The sequence below is a fragment of the Ambystoma mexicanum genome, chromosome 2q (assembly GCF_040938575.1).
Source record: "Ambystoma mexicanum isolate Mex_15411 chromosome 2q, UKY_AmexF1_1, whole genome shotgun sequence".
NCBI lineage: Eukaryota > Metazoa > Chordata > Amphibia > Caudata > Ambystomatidae > Ambystoma > Ambystoma mexicanum.
In genome coordinates, this window is record NC_090924.1 from 654,043,036 (window position 1) to 654,062,901 (window position 19,866).

Consider the following 19,866-nt stretch of genomic DNA (forward strand, 5'->3'; position numbering starts at 1 on the left):
ACCCAAGCCTTTAAGGAAGCTGTTTCTCACCTTCAAAGGGCTAAAGAACAATACAAGAAAGGAGCAGATCAACATCGGAAGGAAGCCCCTCAATATCAAGTAGGGGATCAAGTCTGGTTATCCACCAAATATCTACCTCTAAAAGGGCCACGCACATTCAACCCAAGATACCTTGGTCCCTATTCCATCACTACCATAGTAAAGCCAGTAGCGGTCAAGTTGGACTTGCCCCCGCACATGAAGATACATCCGGTATTCCACGTCTCTCTATTAAAACCCGTGCAACCTCAAACCCGACTAACTAAATCTCCAAAACCTATCCTAGTTGATGGGGAACTCGAGTTTGAAGTCAAAAGCATTCTGGACTCCAAGATCTCCAAATCTAAACTATTTTACCTAATTGACTGGAAAGGCTACGGCCCCCAAGAGAGATCCTGGGAACCTGCTGAATATGTCCACGCTCCTCGCCTAATCAAAAGATTTCACCGAACATTTCCTGACAAGCCAAAACCCCCGAAGAAGCCCGGTTTGGGAGGGGCCTTGAGGGGGGGTACTGTCATGATCTCTGCTTCCAAAAGGTCAGGGTTTTCCCAACTCCCTTGGAAGCAGATCCATAACCCAGGTTCTGAGTGCCAACCAGTCCCAATTGGGACCTTTTGGACCCAGTCCTGGCCTCAGTGGCACCAGGCTCATAAATATGCCCAGTCCCAGCGCTGGAAGCGCCGGGCTCATAATGCTTGGGTGGACTTACCTGCAGCAGACCATGCTGCTTACTTGCCTGCCAGTTGAGCCTCTGATCCTCTTCTGTTTGGAACTACTTTTCCTGTTGGGTGGGGCAGGAGCCACTCCCTAGGTTCAGAACACTGGAACTCTTCTGGAAAGCAGGAACTCTTTTCTTACCTAGGCGTGGCTGTGGAAGGAGACACCTAAGCACTACAGGAGGCTATTTAAACCACACCCGATGGATGAATCTTGCTTTGCGTTATTCTGCATCCTCTGCAGCAGAACGCTCATCGTGTCTTCTGCATCTGATCCTGGGCCTAAGGAAAAAGGCTTACCATCCTGAATCCAGTCTTCAGCAACACCTATAAAGACAAGAAAGAACAGGTTAGCATTACGGTCTTCAGTGACAGCTCTTCGCTTACCTGGGCCATCGGCTGTCACCAACGCCTCGCGCTGCATTCTGAAAGACAAAGGCTTACCTACTCTTCGTGCGCTCCGGAGGTCTTCACACTGCATTCCGGCATCTGAAAGACAAAAGCTTACCAACTCTTCGCACGCTCCGGAGGCCTTCGGCGCTGCATACCGCATCTGAAAGACAAGACAAGGTGCGTGTAAAGACATTGGGGAACTTTAATACTCACGTGCCATTACTCCTTTCCACATCTAACCCAGTGGGTATTCCGGCACCCTGCAGCCGCTCCGAACTTGTACCTGCAAAATAAAAAGACAGTTAGAGCGCATCGTGAAGCAGGCAACAAGCGCTTACTTACGTGCTTCCAGGCGCTTCTATTCATCACACGGGCTCCATCTTCAACTCACTTCAGCCCGTCATCCACCATCGGCGGAACCCTGCAAAACAAGAGACATCATTACTAAAGACTTTAAAGACATTAGAATTACTCGAAACTTTCGAAACTTACCGTTCGTGCAGTAAACGACGGACAGCAGTCCTCTGAAGTCAAGAGGCCTGCTCCCCTTATCCAGTGAAGAAACTGGTTACAGCACCCTGCCCCGAGGCAGATGGAGAGCACGGCGTTCACTTACCTAAGGTGAGAGCGTTAACCTTCGGGGTTCTACAGGAGGAGAGAAAGGGAAGAAGAGAGAGACATTCAATAACCCAGTTCATTAATCCCATATTTTCTATCTGCAGACATCTTACCCTTCGAGTCAAACATACAGTGCACAGAGGTCCAGCCCAAAGAGCCAGCCGTGTGTTACACATCACCTTTGAAGATACGGTATACGCCCAGTCAAGACCGGCGCCTCTACGGGAATCAGGTGAGCGTTACACTCGATGACAATAGTTCTGGACCGCAAAGAGATGATGAAGAACTGTGGCCCAGCAAGGGCGTTGAGTCGTCGGCGTCTCTGCGGTCTGTAGGTGGCGGGAAACCCACCGGTGGATGCTCCTCAGCGCGTCGACGGTCGGGCCTTCTCCAGCGGGAGACAAGCGGATGATGATGCAGACGAGAGCGTCCGATGATCAATGGAAGTTCTTAGGCAAACGGGAGCACAGCGGCTCCAGTCGGCGACGGCGGTCGTCGACAGTGGCGGACAACAGTCCGAGTGCTTCTCCTTGGAGTTCCGCAGCAGTCCCCGTATCGTGTCAGCAGCCTGTCGAAGTTCTGTCTACCAGGGAGCTTTGGCAAAGATCAGCTGTGCACGATGGTCCCTCGTAGCTCGGGAAGAGGGCGCCTTACCAGGTCTTCTCTGGGTCAGTCCTTGGAGGCACGACAGCTTTCAGATTGTGAAGGAGAGCAACAGCAATTCTTCTCGTCCAGCAGGGCTTCAAGGTCAAGCATCAGTTAATCCAGTTACTCGTCGTAGTGGACTTCAGCTTCTGAACATGATTCCTAGCAGTGAGAGGTCCCCAGATATACTGTTGATCTCCCATTCATTCCGCTGGGTCACACTCAAGCATCCAATCACGACTACGGGCATTCATGCAGGCAGGCAGCCAATCAGGCACACGAGGTATTCAGGCCATTCACTTCTCTCCAGGCACTCAGAACAAGTTATGTGTATTGGGACAAGTACCAAGCCATTCAACACTCCAAGCTGCATTCATACCGGTTTCGGGCAGGGTTGTCTTGGTCATTGTGTCAACCACCAGATACTAGACACCCACAACACAGAATGCATATTCGTCACACACTCTATTCACCCAGGTCCCACCCACAGGAGGTAGCCACAACATACATCACCGGGAAGGCTCCAGCTAGTCTGACTGGGCCTTCACAACAACACCATATATGGCACTTCCATCCAACCGCCAGTCAGGGGGAAGGGACAGAGTCAGGGCTTCCCAGGACTTTGGGAAAACAAGGTAATGGGTAATAGAAAGCAAGAGGCCACCGGGGCCATCTTGTTTTCCATCAGGAATCAACTGATCCCAATGGCAGGGGCAGGGTATCCCAAAATGGAGGATACTCCGCGCACCTGTCAAAATCAGCATGGAGCTGCCACCAGCCCATACCCTGCTCTGTGGGCCACCCACAGGTGCCCAAAAACATACACTAGGGGCACAGGGTTGTACCCCCACCCATGGGTGTCATAAGGTTATCCCACGGGTCCGTTCACCAAACCAAAAGAAAGAGAGCTGCACTGCCAGGGGTCCCACATGAACTCCTGCACGGAAAACACGACAGAACACACGATAAAAAGCAGTAAAGGACAAGGATACGGAGGCCCTGTCCCTCCGATGCATTGCCAGCATCACACACCTCTCCTCCCTCTTTCTCCTCCTTTCCTCTGTTCCCCCTTGACAAGGTTTCTAGACAAGTCCGATATATGAAAGTCTCATCAAAACAGGTTCTTCCCTGTTCTTCCAAAACCATCAAGGACCACATTGACACCCTTGCTCTTGCCCTGGCTGACTTCTGCAACCACTCCTTCGCCACTGGAGCCTTCCCTTCCCCCCTGAAGAACTCTCTTGTACACCCTCTTCTCAAGAAACCCTCAGCCGGCCCCTCTTGCCCGGCTAACTATCGCCCGATCTCCATCACTCCTTTCCTGGGCAAACTCCTGGAAAAGCTCGCCATCTCCCAGCTTAATCTTCACACTGAATCTGTTGGTTGTTTTATTGCCCATCAGCCTGCCTTCAGAGCAGCCAGAAGCATGGAAACTGCTCTCCTGAACATCCTGCTCTATAACCTTGGCTCTAATCTCCCCTCTGTCCTCATCTTACTCGATCTCTCTTCTGCCTTTGACACGGTCAACAAAGCCACCCTGCTCAATCGTCTCTGTGATAACCTGGGTATCAGTGATCAGTCCCTGGCCTGGCTGACCTCTTTCCTCTTTGATCGATCCTCCCAGGTCCAACTGGAGTTCTTCCTTTCCTCTATCTCACTCTCTACCTGTGGTGTTCCACAGGGGTCTAACCTCTCTCCCTGGCTGTTCAACCAATACCTGGCAAGTCTCACCCATCACATTGCTGCGCTCTGCTCCAACTTTCAGTGCTATGCGGATGACACTCAGCTCGTTTTCAGGCTCCACTCTGCCACTTCTCCTTCTCTCATCTCTGACTGTCTGTCTGCTATCTTGGAATGGTGTGCCGCTGAACGATGTCTGCCTTAATGCCAGTAAGACAGAGATTCTCCTCTTCGGCACACCTGCACCCTCCTTTCCTGTCACTCTCTGGCCAGGCTCCCTTGGCCCTCTTCATGCTTCCACCTGTGAGGCTAAGAACCTCTGGGTCATCTTCGACTCCTCACTCTCCTTTTCTCCTCACATCTCTGATGTCTCTAAGAAGTCAAACTACCAACTGCACCTCCTCAGAGGTATTCTTCCTTTCCTCTTCTTCCCCCAGAAGCTCACTGGGCCTCATTATGACTGTTGCGGTAAGGCAACAATGGCGCCGGTAGTGCTACCGACGCCGTTGTTGTCATGCTGCAACATTACGAGTTTGCTCGCGGGTGCCGCTCTGGATGCCTGGTCAGACCAGAGATTGGGTGTAGCCATGCCCTTATTAAGGGCAGGGCTACCTCCAACCTCGTAATGATGCCCACTGTGTCCAGAGCTCTGGTTCTCTCTAGGCTGGATTACTGCAACAGCCTCTTTCTAAATCTGTCCGCTTTTACTCTCCGCCCTCAGCAACTCATCCAGAACAGGACTGCGAGACTTGTCCTTGGCCTCAAGCCCAGGGATTGTATCTCTCTAGCACTGAAATCTCTGCATTGGCTCCTAGTGGCTGCAAGGATTAGGTTCAAGACCCTCTGCATTGTTCACAAGGCCTTCTGGGGCCTTGGTCCTAAATACCTCCAACTCTCTCTTCGCAATTACCTTCCTACTCGAGCTCTTTGCTCCTCCACCTCCAACTCCCTCAGGATCAGTTGCTTCTCCAAGCAACAAGTTGGTGGTATATCTTTTTCTTTGGCTGGGGCCTCCCTCTGGAACAGCCTCCCGGCCTCTCTGAAACTTGAGGAGACCCATCTCCAGTTCCGGAAGCACCTCAAGACCTTCCTCTTTGCTCTTTGCCGTCTCTCTTCCTCTGCCCTGCTGATTTCCTGTCTGATACTGCACTGGTCACCTGGCTACCCTCTGATTTTGGGCCCAAGTCCCTGCCTGCCCAGTTGCACACCCAGACTGCCTCCCGGCAACCCTTGCCCTTGGGTATGTATCTGTAACCCTACAGTCCCCCTACCTGCACTTTTGGACACCTGCTGTCTGCACTTACGCTTGCACCTGCCACCTGCTGGCCGCACTTCTTGGTATTGTTTTGATCCCATGTACAGCAGTGCCCCCTCCCCTTTCCCCTGGGTCTTTTCCCCTCCCCATCCCCTGCACTTGTACGATCTCAATGTCACTTGGCCTAGATCGTTGTCTTTGTCCTCCCTCTGTCCCCCCTTCCTTGCCTCGTCACGCCTTGAAACACGTGTGTATAGGCACGTTACAAATGCCATATCATATCAAATCATTATAAATCATCAATAAATAAAATAAACTACAAGGACTGCAGAACCTCCTGCAATGTCATAATGCAATGAGGAAATCAACACCAGGGTATCCTGTCAACATTAAGTAGAACAGGAAAATGCAAATATATCAAACACAAAAGCTCCTGAACAGATAAAAAGAGTAAATCATAATTTAAGATACTGGAAAGGCCATGCACAATAAACGCAAAGTATATCCTAGCAATGGCATACTAAACATGTCTATAATGAAATGAGGAAGCATCTGCTCTTGTAGGTGGCTGAAAGATAACAGCAATTAACTGTTGGCCTGACTCTAGATACAAACAAGCACTGTACTCCTGTAAAATGCTGGCAGTATGGCGATGATCTCAGCTGCATTTTACTCTTAACACTGATTGGAAGAAAGGGACCTCAGCTGCCTCCTGCTCCTTACGCTGATTGGCAGAAATGGAGGCTGCAGTGGGCTATGACTCTAAAATAGGCTGGGTCTGAGAGAGGGGGCTGCTGTTCTGACCAGGAAGATCGGAGGCGGATGAACAAGGGCGAAGAAGGGCTGGGGGACACCTAGAAGCTGGCTGGAACCTCTTCCTATGCAAACCCTATGGAAGGGGCAGGGGCTAATCTTGGCATTGTTTCTGCCTGACTTTTTAAAGCTCCTGAAAAGGGATTTCATGACTTTTTGAGTGGCAAGAGGCATTTTGTCTTTTTGTTTTTGAGATGAACCACTATTTTTGTTGAGCTGTATGGGGGAGTATTTCTACCCATGACAAAACAGCTCACTATCTATGGACAGATCTGATTCTTGATTGGCTAATGCTGGCTCCATGGTTTAACCCAATTGACATTGACTCTTTCTGAAGCATGTGTGCCTATTTTTGCTGCTTTTTGATAAAAGAGACCATTATGATTTGCAGGTGATTTTTGATATTTTGGGGCTTTTATCAGATGGAGATCACCAGAGGCTTCTGGGCTCCCGCCTCCATTCATCTCCCTACCTTCTACCGAGTAGTGAGCATGAATTGTGTTTTACCCATCTTTAATATCAGATTGGGAAAAGAGGAGAGGTATTGAGTATTGAGAGGGCAGAGATCATTCTATGAGGTTGCCTAGTGAGATGTCATGAGGCAGACAGTTACTTTTGAAGTGGCTAGAATGACCTGAGATCGTTAATTGATCTTCAGTAGATATAGAGACAATGGGCCTCATTACACGGTAGGCGGTCGGGACATACCGTTACCGGTAAGGGATTACCGATATCGGTAAATCCCCTCCCCAATCACGACCCGGACATACCGCTATTAGCGGCACCGCAAAGTACGGTGGCACTATTAGCGGCAAGTCCGTGAGCGCGCGGCCCCTCAGACCGGAAATAGCGGCATAGCGCTAATATCACGGCATCACGAGCCATGCGTACATGGCAATACCGGCATGTACTAGACCCAAAGAACCCTTACCGGCAAGGCGCTAATACCGGCATCGCGAACCACACGTTAAAAGAGCACAGCAGAGTTCCAACCTGCCACAGGTGGACAAAATCAGCACAGGTGGAGGCAATGGAGACTGGCAGCACAAAAGAGCACACCACACCCCTCCCCACACCCATTCCCACACCAAGATGGATGCAATACTAGCAGCATTACATGGGCTAGAGGACATGATTGCTGTGCAGCAGCTACAACAACAGGCAGCACAGAGGAGACGCAGGAGGAGGAGGAGGAGGGCAAGACAGGCGCAGCAAGCACCACCAGTGCACCTAGTGATACCACAGAGGCAGCCACCAATTCCCAGGATCAGAGCCAGTCCAGTCAACCTAACCCCTGAGCAGATACACACCCTGTACCGTCTGGACTGGGATACCATCACCACCATAGTAGACATGATATACAACGACATTGTGAGTCTCATTGACATCCGTACTGCCATCCCCCCTCTACTGAAGGTAGTAACAGTGCTCCACTTCTTGGCCACAGGCACCTACCAGCATACGGTAGGTCAGATGCATGGCATATCACAACCAGTATTCTCACGCACACTGAACCAGGTGCTCGATGCCCTCCTGCAGCACACAAGTCAACACATATACATGCCACGGACTGCCCAGGAGATCTCCAACACCAAAGTAGGCTTCCATACACTGGCAGGCATCCCAAGTTGCATTGGGGCCATCGACTGTACCCATGTAGAACTGGTGGTCCCACATGCCAATGAGGTAGTGTACCGTAACAGAAAGCAATACCACTCCATCAACGTCCAAATGGTATGTGACTCCAATAAGATCATCACACATTGCTGTGCCCGATATCCCGGTTCAACCCATGATGCAATGGTCCTGCGGAACTCGACAATACCACGATACATGGAGCGACATGCTGGACAACGTTCGTGGCTACTTGGTGAGTAGCAGGCTGACCACATGTCAGTGTGATGTGGATTGTGAGTGGGGGGGGGAGATGCATACTCCAACTGGCCGTGAATGGGGGGGGGGGAGATGCATACTCCAACTGGCCGTGAATGGGGGGGGGGGAGATGCATACTCCAACTGGCCGTGAATGGGGGGGGGGAGATGCATACTCCAACTGGGCGTGAATGGGGGGGGGAGATGCATACTCCAACTGGGCGTGAATGGGGGGGGGGAGATGCATACTCCAACTGTGCGTGAACTTGTGTCATGAGAAGAATGGACATACATATTTGCATCACTGTACAGTGAGGCAGCCCACAATGGACCAGAGACAAAACCACATGCCGGAAGTGAGTGCCACGGCAAACATATCAATCCATTACGCCAAACAGGCCATTCCAAACAACATGCACACCGCACAACACACCATTCCCCCATTACACAAATCAGCAACATGCATATCAAAATCACAACTGAAATGTACGCTGAACTACATCAGAAATGGTCCGCGCACATGAGTGCATACAAATGGATCCCCTGTAGCCATTGTGGTGAGGCACACCCGTACCCCACCACAGAATTGCCATCAAACAGCATGGGGACATCAACTAAGGAATGGCAGTGTACTAGCAGTGTGGCACTAACGTTGCCAGGGCCAGGAAACACAAATCACTTAAACTCTGGCGGGACATGGCAATCCCTGCTGTATGCATGCATGGTGCATGTCCACTTGCAAGGACCACCTCACCTTCCCACATCGCAGTTACCCTGATTGCCATGCGTGCTTGGATCAGTGGATGTCGTTGAATATGCAATGTTTGTTTGTGTGACATGTGCACGCTCCACATTATGTAGACACTTACACATACCCATTGTTGCACCCATGCAGGTGATGCAGGTTATCCCCTGAAGAGGTGGCTCCTTACCCCTGTGCGGAACCCACAGAACAGGCACGAAGAGGACTACAATCATGCACACACCCGTACCCGCGTGGTGATCGAGCAGACATTCGGCCTATTGAAGGAACGCTTCCGGTGCCTCAGCAGGTCGGGCGGGGCACTCCTGTACGGGCATGAGAAGGTGGCCAAGATCACCATGGCATGTGTCATGCTTCACAATATGTGTATCAGACGGAATGTGCCAATGCCCCCTGACATAGAACTGCGACCACCGTCTGAGGATGATGACGGGGATGAGGATGGAGGAGAGGGGGCTGCAGGTCATGCAGGTGGCGATGCCCATGAGGGACGTGCTGTGCGGCAGCACCTGATAGACCATTGTTTCTGATGCACATGGATTAGGAGGGTGCAATTGGTGTTCAGCTCAGGGCACGGGGTGTATGGAGGACATAATCACAGTGCACCCTTCAACAATAAAACACACATACACAATTATCAATGTCGAGTCATGTGATTATCCATGCCATTACGTCTGTATTGAGCATTATGACATTCAAACGTGCATGTACCCTCCACCCAAAACACCCTCACCCCCCTCCCCCCACAACTCCCCCAAACACCCTCACCCCCCTCCCCCCACAACTCCCCCAAACACCCTCACCCCCCTCCCCCCACAACTCCCCCAAACACCCTCACCCCCCTTCCCCCACAACTCCACCGAACATGGTGTGCACATCAGTGCTGCATTAGTTCCCAAGTGTCAACAGGGACAGGCTGGCCCTACTTCCCTCCTCCACTACCACCATTGGGGGGTTGTGAGTCTGACCGCCGCAAGGACCGGCTGGACCTGCGCAGGATGGTTGTCTGGTCGGAGCTAGTAGACGAGGGCGTGGCTGGTTGATCTGCTCCCTGTGAGTGACGCATGCTCTCCATCGCCTCAGCAATGCGCGTTAGGACCTGCCTCACAGCGGCCATCTCCTCACATAGGCGCGTCGTGTTGCTGTCCATGGCAGCTTTCATGTCCCTTGACAACCCCCGGATCTCCTCCCTGGTCGAGGCAGCCTCGCTCACTTGCCGGGCAACCAGGGCATTGAGCTCCTCCTGGCGCTGGCGTATCAGGCTCATGGTGTCGTCTGCGGCCCTGCCCCTGTTACTCCTCGGCGCAGCTTGCTGCATGTGGCCGACATCAGGTGAGCTCGCCACGGGACTGAATGACCCATCCATTGCATCTCCGGCATGCACCTCATGGATGTTGCCATTGGATGTGTTGCATGGGCTGTGGAGTGGGGACAGCTGGGGGCTGGGTGTACGCTGCCCTTCCGGTGTCGGACATGGGTCGTCCACATCACTCATAGGTGCCGTGGCTGCTGCTTCCCCAACGGAGCTATTGGCTGCGGACGGCGTGCCTTCTGGCACTGGCTCCTGAGTGGTGGGGGTGGGTGGTGGGGGTGCTGCCACAGTGTCGGATGGCATTTCGACCCTTGGTGTGGTCGTTGCGTGGGTGGCTTTTGTACGCTGGGCCACTCCAGATATCCCAGTGCCCCTCGATGTACTGGGCCTGGTGCCTGCATCCTTTCCCTTGGCCTGCTTTTTGGGTGGTGGGGCCTGCGTTGCAGCGTCCAGCTCCTCACTGTCAGATTGTGACCCTGTGGGGGAGCAAGACAGGGATAACATCAGTGATGGGTCAACGTGCATCATGCATATGTTGTTGTTGCTGCAGTTCTTTGGATTTGGACATCTACTTTGGGCCTGCAGGTTGTTGGCCAGATGGGTGGGTCATCCGGACATGTGTCAGGGTGACACGTGTGTGAGGTGCTGCATGCATGTGGTTGTGTGGGGATGTGCAGGGCATATATGCAGGGTTGTGTACATGTGTGTGTGATGACCCCATCCATTAGCTGATTCCCAATTCACATTTAGGGGAGGGACTCATGCTTGGCATTGCTGTGTCTTGCGTGGTCACTCACCTCCGTCTGACGTTGTTGCCACACCACACTCCATTCGGCCCACTCCCTCGATGGATTCTATGCCAATGGTGCTGGCACATGTCTCCTCCCACTCCTGCATCTTCATCGGGGATCCACCTCCGCCTCCTGTGCCCATGGCCAGATTCCTGTTGGCCGATAAAATGCTGCGTACACGGAGGCGCAGATCATCCCACCGCTTGCGCACGTCCTTTACGGTGCGGGGGGTGGAGCCCACCGCACTGACTTTCTGCGCCACCTCAGCCCAGATTTCCTTTTTTCTCAGGAGTGCCGGGCGCCGCATGTCGCTAGCGAACACTACATCTGCATTTGCAGCCAGGGTGTCTGCCAGCATTTTCAATTCCTCATTTGAGAAGCGTTCTTTGCGCTGGCGCGCATCGGCTTTCTTTAGGGCCTTGGGCATTGTTTGTTCTTCTGGGATGTGGTTTTGCCAGTCGTGGTGTTGCTGCAGGTCCTGAGTGCAGGGGATGGCAATGGATTGTGTTTTTAAAGATGGCCGCCGGGCTCTTTCCCGTTCCGGTGCGATGACGCTATTTCCGGTTCCGGTGTTTTACGGTGACCGCTAATAGCAGTGACCGCTAATAGCAGTGACCGCTAACAGCGGTGGCCGCTAATAGCGTGCAGCATGAGGGCGGAGGTGCTATCAGCACTTTGGTCGGAGCCGGTAAGGTGCTTTTCCGCCATGGCGGTGGGGTCATTTACCGTCATGGCCCTATGCGCGTGTCCGCTAACTCGTAATGTGACGCTATTAGCGGTCTCCTACGATGGCGGACACGCTAATGGCGCCATGACGGTAAATCACATTTTTTAGCGCCTACCGTGTAATGAGGCCCAATGACAATGATAGCTGCTTTCTCATTAGTGATGTTTTGCATATTAAGTGAGTTATGTTTAGCAAACTATAATGTTAGCAGTGTTCCTTTATTACGTATTTCTCATAATGAAAAGACTTATACACAAGAGTGTTACAAGCATTCATTGAGTGTTCATTACTGAGAGCTTTGTAAGAACCATTTGAACATGAACCTTGAGAGTGGGTCATCTATCTAGATGTATTGTTTATTGATATGTTATAAATGGTGCATGTCTTTAACACACCCACAAAGGGTTACTGGAAGGTATGAGCAGTGGACCATCAATAACATATATATTGCATCAGTAAGCCACTCCTGTGCAGACGGCTGAGAACAGCAGCCTACTGCAGGGGGTTGATTGCCTGCTCCCTTTCCTGCTTCACAGTGATAGGTATATGCTTCTCCCTACCTCTATTCCTACCACAGCCCCTACTGGGGAAGGGGTCTTGGACACCCCCATAGGGGTGGAGGAAAGGCTCTGTGAGGTAGGGGTAATAACAATCACCTCACTTTGGTGACCACAAAGGGACACAACTCAGCCTCTCCTACACCCTAAAATATTCTCCCTACTTGGCTACTGAAGAGGGGCTAAGAAGGTTGCTACAGGCTTGGTGATGCAAAGAATAATATATGCTCTAGTGAAGAGCAGTGTGCAGAATAAAAAAGCACACTCAGGTGAAGAGCAGGGTGTCTTTTTAAACAAGTACTCTTACCAGCTATCCATCTAAAAGATACTAGAATGGCTAACCCACATATTTATATCCCTATACCTGCAACCTGCTGCCGAGCAGTAACCAGGTGGTTACAGGAAGGAGGTGTTAGGGATGTCAACACCAACTCTACAGTGGCAGTAGCTGTGCCTGGAGGATTTCCAGGGGGCACCCTGTTTACATTTATGAAGACACCTGGTACCAAGCCTTGGGATGTATTTGAAACCCTGCACATTAGAAGGGATATAGATCAAATACAGTATACACCCTATGGGTATCCCGAGTCAGCTTTGTAGCAGGTTAACCACCAGAACTGGTTTCATGGGGGTTTGACATAACCCACTACCAGGGTTAGACATGGCCCTTTGCAATGGTAGGGTAAAATGATGCCATGAACCAAGAAGTACTGTTTCTTTCTTGTTTTATTCAGGATACATGTAACGCCCCACTGGCTCCAACACAGCCTTTCTTCTCTTAACTCTCCCCTTTCTAGTGATGCACATTCTCCTTTAGTTCCACATTCTGCATTCTAAAAGTACTAGAAAGCAGAATGCTACACATCTCCCTTCTTTACATATTTTACAACTATATAATATGAAGGAAACTAACTATATAATGTGTTGGGGTGAGGGGGTCTTTTCCGCCCCCCTTAGCATTCCCACACTGAATAAATTCCATGCATGCTAAAAGGGGGGAGATGCCCCCCTCTCTCCTGTGCGTAATTTGTACTAATCACCCTCTAACTGCTTACAAAAACTAACACGTAACCAAGCCTTATTGAAGCCCAAAGACTCCATCTTGTGACATACCAGACACCATCTTTTACTAGGCCCGAAAATTATCTCTAGAAACCTGTCCCTGCCCTGCCTAGCACCATGCACAAACATCCCAGGCCACCCCTGCTTCTGCCAGTTACACGAAAGCCATGTTCTCATGGAAGTCCAGCCATTCATCGTTGAAACATTCAGTATCACCCAGGGGAAGATGAGCTCACTGCACTGTGTGAGACCGGAGCAGGCCTCAGCCCAAGAACACATCCATCTCAACTAGCCTGCCTGTGCTTCCTTGACTGCTACCCTGCCAAGCCACAGTCCACTGGGCACATGCCCCTCTGCTCTTTTGATATAGATACACATCTGACCCCTCGCAGTGACCAGATGAGGACACCCACCATACCTCTAATCCCATGCATCAATATATCCTCCATAGAAACAACACATGTCTATTCGCATCATGAGGTATCAGGTAGATCAAAACCCCCAAGAGGAGCACCTGGGGCTGGGGCACTGTGTTTTATGGGTGCCTGGGTATATAGGTAGAATGTTTATATAACCCGTCAGTGAACTCTGAAAGCACCTCCCCATTCATGTCAAACTTTTATGCTTGCCATTTGTCTCATGCTCTCAGATCCTGTTGTCATAGCTTAGACAGTTTGCAATGTAGTGCTTTACCAACACAACCTTCACCCCCCATAGATTAGCCCAACTGACCCACGTGCTGCGTGATCGACACCCAAGCAACAGCCAATCCAACGTGGTCACCCCATATGGATACATAATCTACCATTGTGTCTCGCCAAGTGTATTGCAGAGTTGTGTACCTATATTGTGGCGTCACTAGTGACGCGATTTTGACTTATAACGTGCTGCCTGTGTAATGTTTGGCAGAGCGCTTTCCGGGCAGCAGAGTTCTCGGTGTGCACAACTTATCTTATATAAACCTGTTTCACTTGCAGTCCATCTCCTGGTCTCATTCCCTAGTGGGTGTATCCATTATTTGGTCTTTTTGTATAATGTGTTAGGGAATGGCCGCCTTCATGTGTTGACCCGGCCAATGTGGTATTCCTCGACACATCCGTAACTGCGGTGAGATCCAGGTCTTTCTCGGAAAAGCCGCCCCCCCCACCTACGGCTGACCAGTCCCAAACAAAAACGCATACGCTGCGGAGAAGGTTTTGTGGGTCCCGGTTTTGCAAATACCAAACTGCTCGCTGGAGCCTGGTGGGGCCACGACGGGGAGGCCCCTGCTTCTAGATAGACCGCGAACTGAGGGTCTTAGAAGACCATGGACACGTGAGCATTGATTGCAAGGGAAAACAAAGGAGGGGAAGTGGGAAGGTGTGGAGCAGATTGATTAAAGGGAACACGCAAGGGTTGGGGTTGAATGAATAGAGTTGTGAAAACAAAAAGAAGATATCGAGGCTGAGTACCCCAAAAGGAAATACACCAAACGCGGGTTACAAAGGAACATACAAAAGATCTTTATTTTATACTGAACAATTTCAAAGGACAAAGCATCAGATAGCTATCGGCCCTCAGTACAACACAGCAAACTCTAGCTAGGTTCGGTGTGCTCAGTGAGTGGGACTGTACATTAGAATAGTTGCGCTCTTCATACCCTCGAAATCATGATGTTCAACCCATTTCTGAGTTAATATAAGTTAATACATTACAGATCTAGGGTCCGTGCCGAGTTCGTACATCTGTACATTTAGGGTTTAGCTTTAATATATTCACTAACAAGCCTCAAATGGCAACAGTATATTTTAGGATTTCATGTTGAACCTTCTCAAACAGTTTTATACAATGCAGTCAAACAAGTGTTCACCTTTCGGTATTTGAATACATTGTGTTTAACATATGGTCGTGGATTAGCTTTGTTGGCGCAAGTAATCCTCTACACACAGGTCAGCGAAGGACAAGGTCTCAGTTCATGACCCCAACATGTAGGCTGCAGGCAAGTTATACATTAGTTCATACACAGAGGTCAAGACGGCCATGTTACATTCAGAATGACATTGTCCACCATCTTAGAACACAGGGCAACTTTAAGAGGGAGAACCTAAAATGGCGGATAGACCTAAAATTGCGGCCTACACTGATCTAAGGTCAAGACCTTGCAATGCGGATTTCCTCACAAGTGGCTTATAAGCAGCTTGGTGTAGGCCAATATACATATTCATACAGTAAAGGAGGCATGATATGATTTTTCCATTCAACAAATCCTCCTTTTGGCCTATGCCAAGCACTAAACTACTTCTGGTCACTTTACGAACAACTCCACGTCTCAACATCCATACACCCTGAATCACTGTCAGAAATATCTATTGCCATTAGATCGTCTATCAAAATCTCTTCCAGCACATACTGTTTGGAAATCGTATCTGGGGCGTATACCTTGTGTCCTATTGTACCTATTGCCTGTGAGCAACATCCCCCTAGCATCGAAGATATACTAGGTAAACACTGTATGCAGCAACAAAGAAACAACAGAATTCCCAAAATAATCAGCAAGACCGAAAGCACCTTCCAACCTCAAGATCACAAGAAGTCCCAGAACCAAGCGCTAAGATCCCAGTTTCCCTCGGGAACATGCACTTCTGAACTAAGGACGTACAGATTCTGTATTGCCTTGAAGATAGTTGGGGAGGAATCTGGCACGAAAACACAGCAAGTGGACCCCACCAATTTACACACTCCACCACATTCAGCCAGAATGACATCTAATGCCATTCGGTTCTGAAGTGCTACTAATCTTATTGCTTTCTGTTCTAATGTCATATTATAGAGTATGTCCGTGGTCCGGTTGATGGTTCTCTCCAGTACTCTCGCTAGTCTCCTGATGTCTTCAGAGTTTGCTATTTGTCCCCAAAATGGCATGAAGGATTTTGCTACATTTCCCAGAACCTATGCTGGAGTGTCACCATTCTCGTCCCATTGTGGACGAGCCTTTGAAACCTCTACAGTACTGGCTATGAATACCCCGGGTAATAAGATGCCTAAATAACAAGTTCCCTGCCAATCCCTGGGTAACCACGGAAATGCTACATTACCGCAAACAAAGTAGACAGGTTCTCCGACATACAAAGGTCTGTCTTCCCCAGTCAAATTTGCAACATTGGCGCAACCTTTAAAATTTCCCATTGACTGAGTACCATTCCTCTGTATGCAGAAAGAAACTGAATCAGGGCTATCATTAACAGTGTAAGAAGGGGGCATGGCATCCTTATTGCCTATAGGAGCCATCTTAAAAGAAATCAAAGACTGGAAAGGACGAGACAATCTATCAGAAGGCCTAATAGAAGCAACGTTGAGCTTGCTCCTATTTACAAAAAGCGAGCATCCCAAGGGCGTAAGAACACGTTTCTCAAAACTATTCAAATTAGTACCATCAAAGTTCCCTGAGATGCTATCGTTCCATCGGCCAAAAAATAGTGCTGTAAGGGAGGCATAACAAGCAGTTGTCAAAGGTAAAGGATGAATATACCAACCTATCCCCTTATACCTGTGTTGCGATAAATGCGAACAGACCCAACTGTTGGATTTATTAAAAATGGCATGTGTAGCATTCATGATAAGTAACAATGTATTGTTGTAATATCTCTGTCTATGCTGAGAGTCTCTAGGAGATACAGTATGCAAATGCACAAAAGGAGTTGGGACAGTGGGTACATTTTCAGTTGGTAACAAGGTTTCGAATGGATGCACTTCTTCCAGGTACCAAAAGCTTAACACTGTTCCTATTATAAAACCGATTGACATTATAAAAAGACAGCAGTACGTTTTCGGGGCCCAAACAGTTTGTCCATTCTCACTGCTGGTCACACGGTCATTTAGCAGTCCTGTACCAGCGGTAGCAGTTGCAGGCATTGCAGTTTTCAAATGAAAAACCCAAATGTTTTTTGCTGGCGGCCTCCTGGCCGAGCGACTTCTTAGTCCTTCCACAACCCTAGCCAACAGAATCCCCTTTTTCGAACAATTACTTGGGCAAAAAGCAAGCCCTCAATGATTTTCCTTTCTTCTTCGAATGCACAGCCGAACCGTGCCGTAAGTCTATTTCCTTGGATGGAAATTTTACCTCTTTGCCCCCGGTACTGATTGATCTGAGCACAATGTGTCGTCACTTCCCGTTGGAAGCAACGTATCAAGAGCAAGTGAAGATGCAAGATCCGGAACAACAGTTTCCGGAAACAAAACCTTTGGAGAGTGTGGAGACAAAATGGCTAATTCCCCAGGCCTCACGGGCTGAGAGAGAGACTCTGATGCACTCTCGTTGCTGTTTATTGCTTCGGATCGTTGGTTGCAGTATTGGTGAAGGGTTCTGTTTCTTCTGTATCGTGTGGCACCGGGTGTGGAAGTCTCTTGACATGCGTCGCGTGGATCCAATTTTTTCTGCCTGCGACACGCACCGCAGTCTGTGTGACCAGTAGGACCTCGAAAGGGCCCCGCCACCGAGGTGCAAGGCAAGAAGATCATTCAAATGCCTTCTTTAACACCCAGTCTCCGGGCCGAATGCTGTGACCCGGGCCCTCATATCGTGCAGGTAAAGCCTCTTGCACCTGGTGATAAATCAAATACAGGTTTTTAGTCAACTGGCTACAGTAATCTGAAAGAAGTACATTTTCAACATTCTTCAAAGACCGACATTTCGGAAGTTTCCAGATATTGGCAAGTCTCCCCATTACCATCTCAAATGGAGAGAGCCCAGTCTTAGTTTGAGGGGTTGCACGTATAGCTAGCAACACCATCGGTAAGGCGTCCGGCCATTTTAGTTTGGTGCCGGCACACGTTTTAGCGAGCTTGTTCTTGATGATGCCATTGTATCTTTCTACTAATCCGGCATTCTGAGCGTGTCTGGCCAAATGGAACCGTTTGTCGATTTGCAATGCCGCACATATCTGCAAAATTACAGCAGCGACAAAATGTGGACCATTGTCCGACCACATGACTCTTGGTAACCCAAACCTAGGGAAATACTCTTTTAACATAGTTTTGCAGTAGTCATGGCTGTAGCGTCTTTAACAGGAAAAGCCTCAATCCATTTGCTGAAAGCACAGATGACAACTAACACATATTTCAAGTTATTGCACTGTTCCATTTCGATAAAATCAAAGTGGATGACCTCAAAGGGGACAGAAGGTGGACCAAAACGTCTCCTGGGAGTTGATGTTCCCTTTTCCACATTATGCTGTAAGCAGATCATGCAATTCTGAACATAACACTCAGCTATTGAGAGATTTTGTCATTTGCCCAAACTTTCTCCAACATTCGTGTAAGCTTCCGGGCACATATATGGGTAGGGCCATGAGCCATGACGACCATCATCATTACGTATGCGTCAGTAAGTAGCCATTTCCCTTCAATTACATCCACCCAACACCCATCATCATTGAGTTTCCCCAAGCCTTCTGCCCATCTCTTGGCTTCTTCTAGTGTGGCATCGGCTTGGATGTCCTTTACAGAGTCAACACCCTCATCCATTACATAGGCATTTACGGTCTCCCTTGAAATATACATCTCTGTGGAAAGGTTGGTGGCAGTCTGTTTAGCTATCTGATCAGCGAAAGCGTTCCTTTTTCCTATATCATCTATAATCTTTTGATGTGCTGCACATTTCACGACAGCTAACTGAGTAGGGGGTGCAAGCGCTGAGAGCAGTTGTACTATTAGGGAGCCATGCTGAATCTTTGTACCATGTGAAGTTAAGAACCCTCTTTCTGACCAAAGCCTACCAAAGTTGTGAACCACCCCGAAGGCATACTGACTATAAGTATGTATGTTTTCTGTAAGCCCTTCAGAAAGTTCACAAGCTCGAGTCAATGCTATAATCTCTGTGGCCTGCGCAGAGTTATGCATGATTCTCTTGGCTTCCACAACCGTGCTTAATGTAGTGATTGCATAAGCAGCTCTGGATGTACCATCCGGAGGTTTGAAGCAGGAGCCATCGCAAAACAGCTCCCCTTGTGGATTATTCAAAGGAGTGTCCTTTAGATCAATTCTACCCTTTGTCTCTTGTTCGGTAGTGTACAGACAGTCATGAGACTCTTCATCACTGCAAGCAGTACCTTGCGGCAAAGGTAAGAGTTCAGCCGGATTAAGAACACAACACCTCTTGATTTGTATGAGGGGAGCAAACAAGATCAATTCATATCTCGTCAACCGTGCGGAAGTGAGGTGTTGCATTTGAGTTCTGTTCAATAGAACATCTACAGAGTGAGGCACCATCAGGGTTAGATCATGGCCTAGGACCATTCCCTAACTCTGTTTTACAGACGCAGCAGCAGCAGCAGCAGCGACAGCTCGCAAACATCTTGGCAAAGTGCATGCTACAGGATGAAGGGCGGAAGAAAAGTAACTGCATGGCCTATTCTTCCCTCCATGTTCCTGCATTAATACAGCCAAAGCACATCCATCCTATTCATGTACAAACAACAAAAAGGCCTTTTCATAGTTTGGTGTGCCCAAGACCGGTGCCGAGCACAATACGGTCTTGAGCAGATCAAATGCTTGCTGGTGCTCCATGTTCCACGGCAATGGTGAAGAAATGCCCTTCTTCATCAAAGCCAACATCGGCTTAATCACTAGTGAGAAGTTCGGGA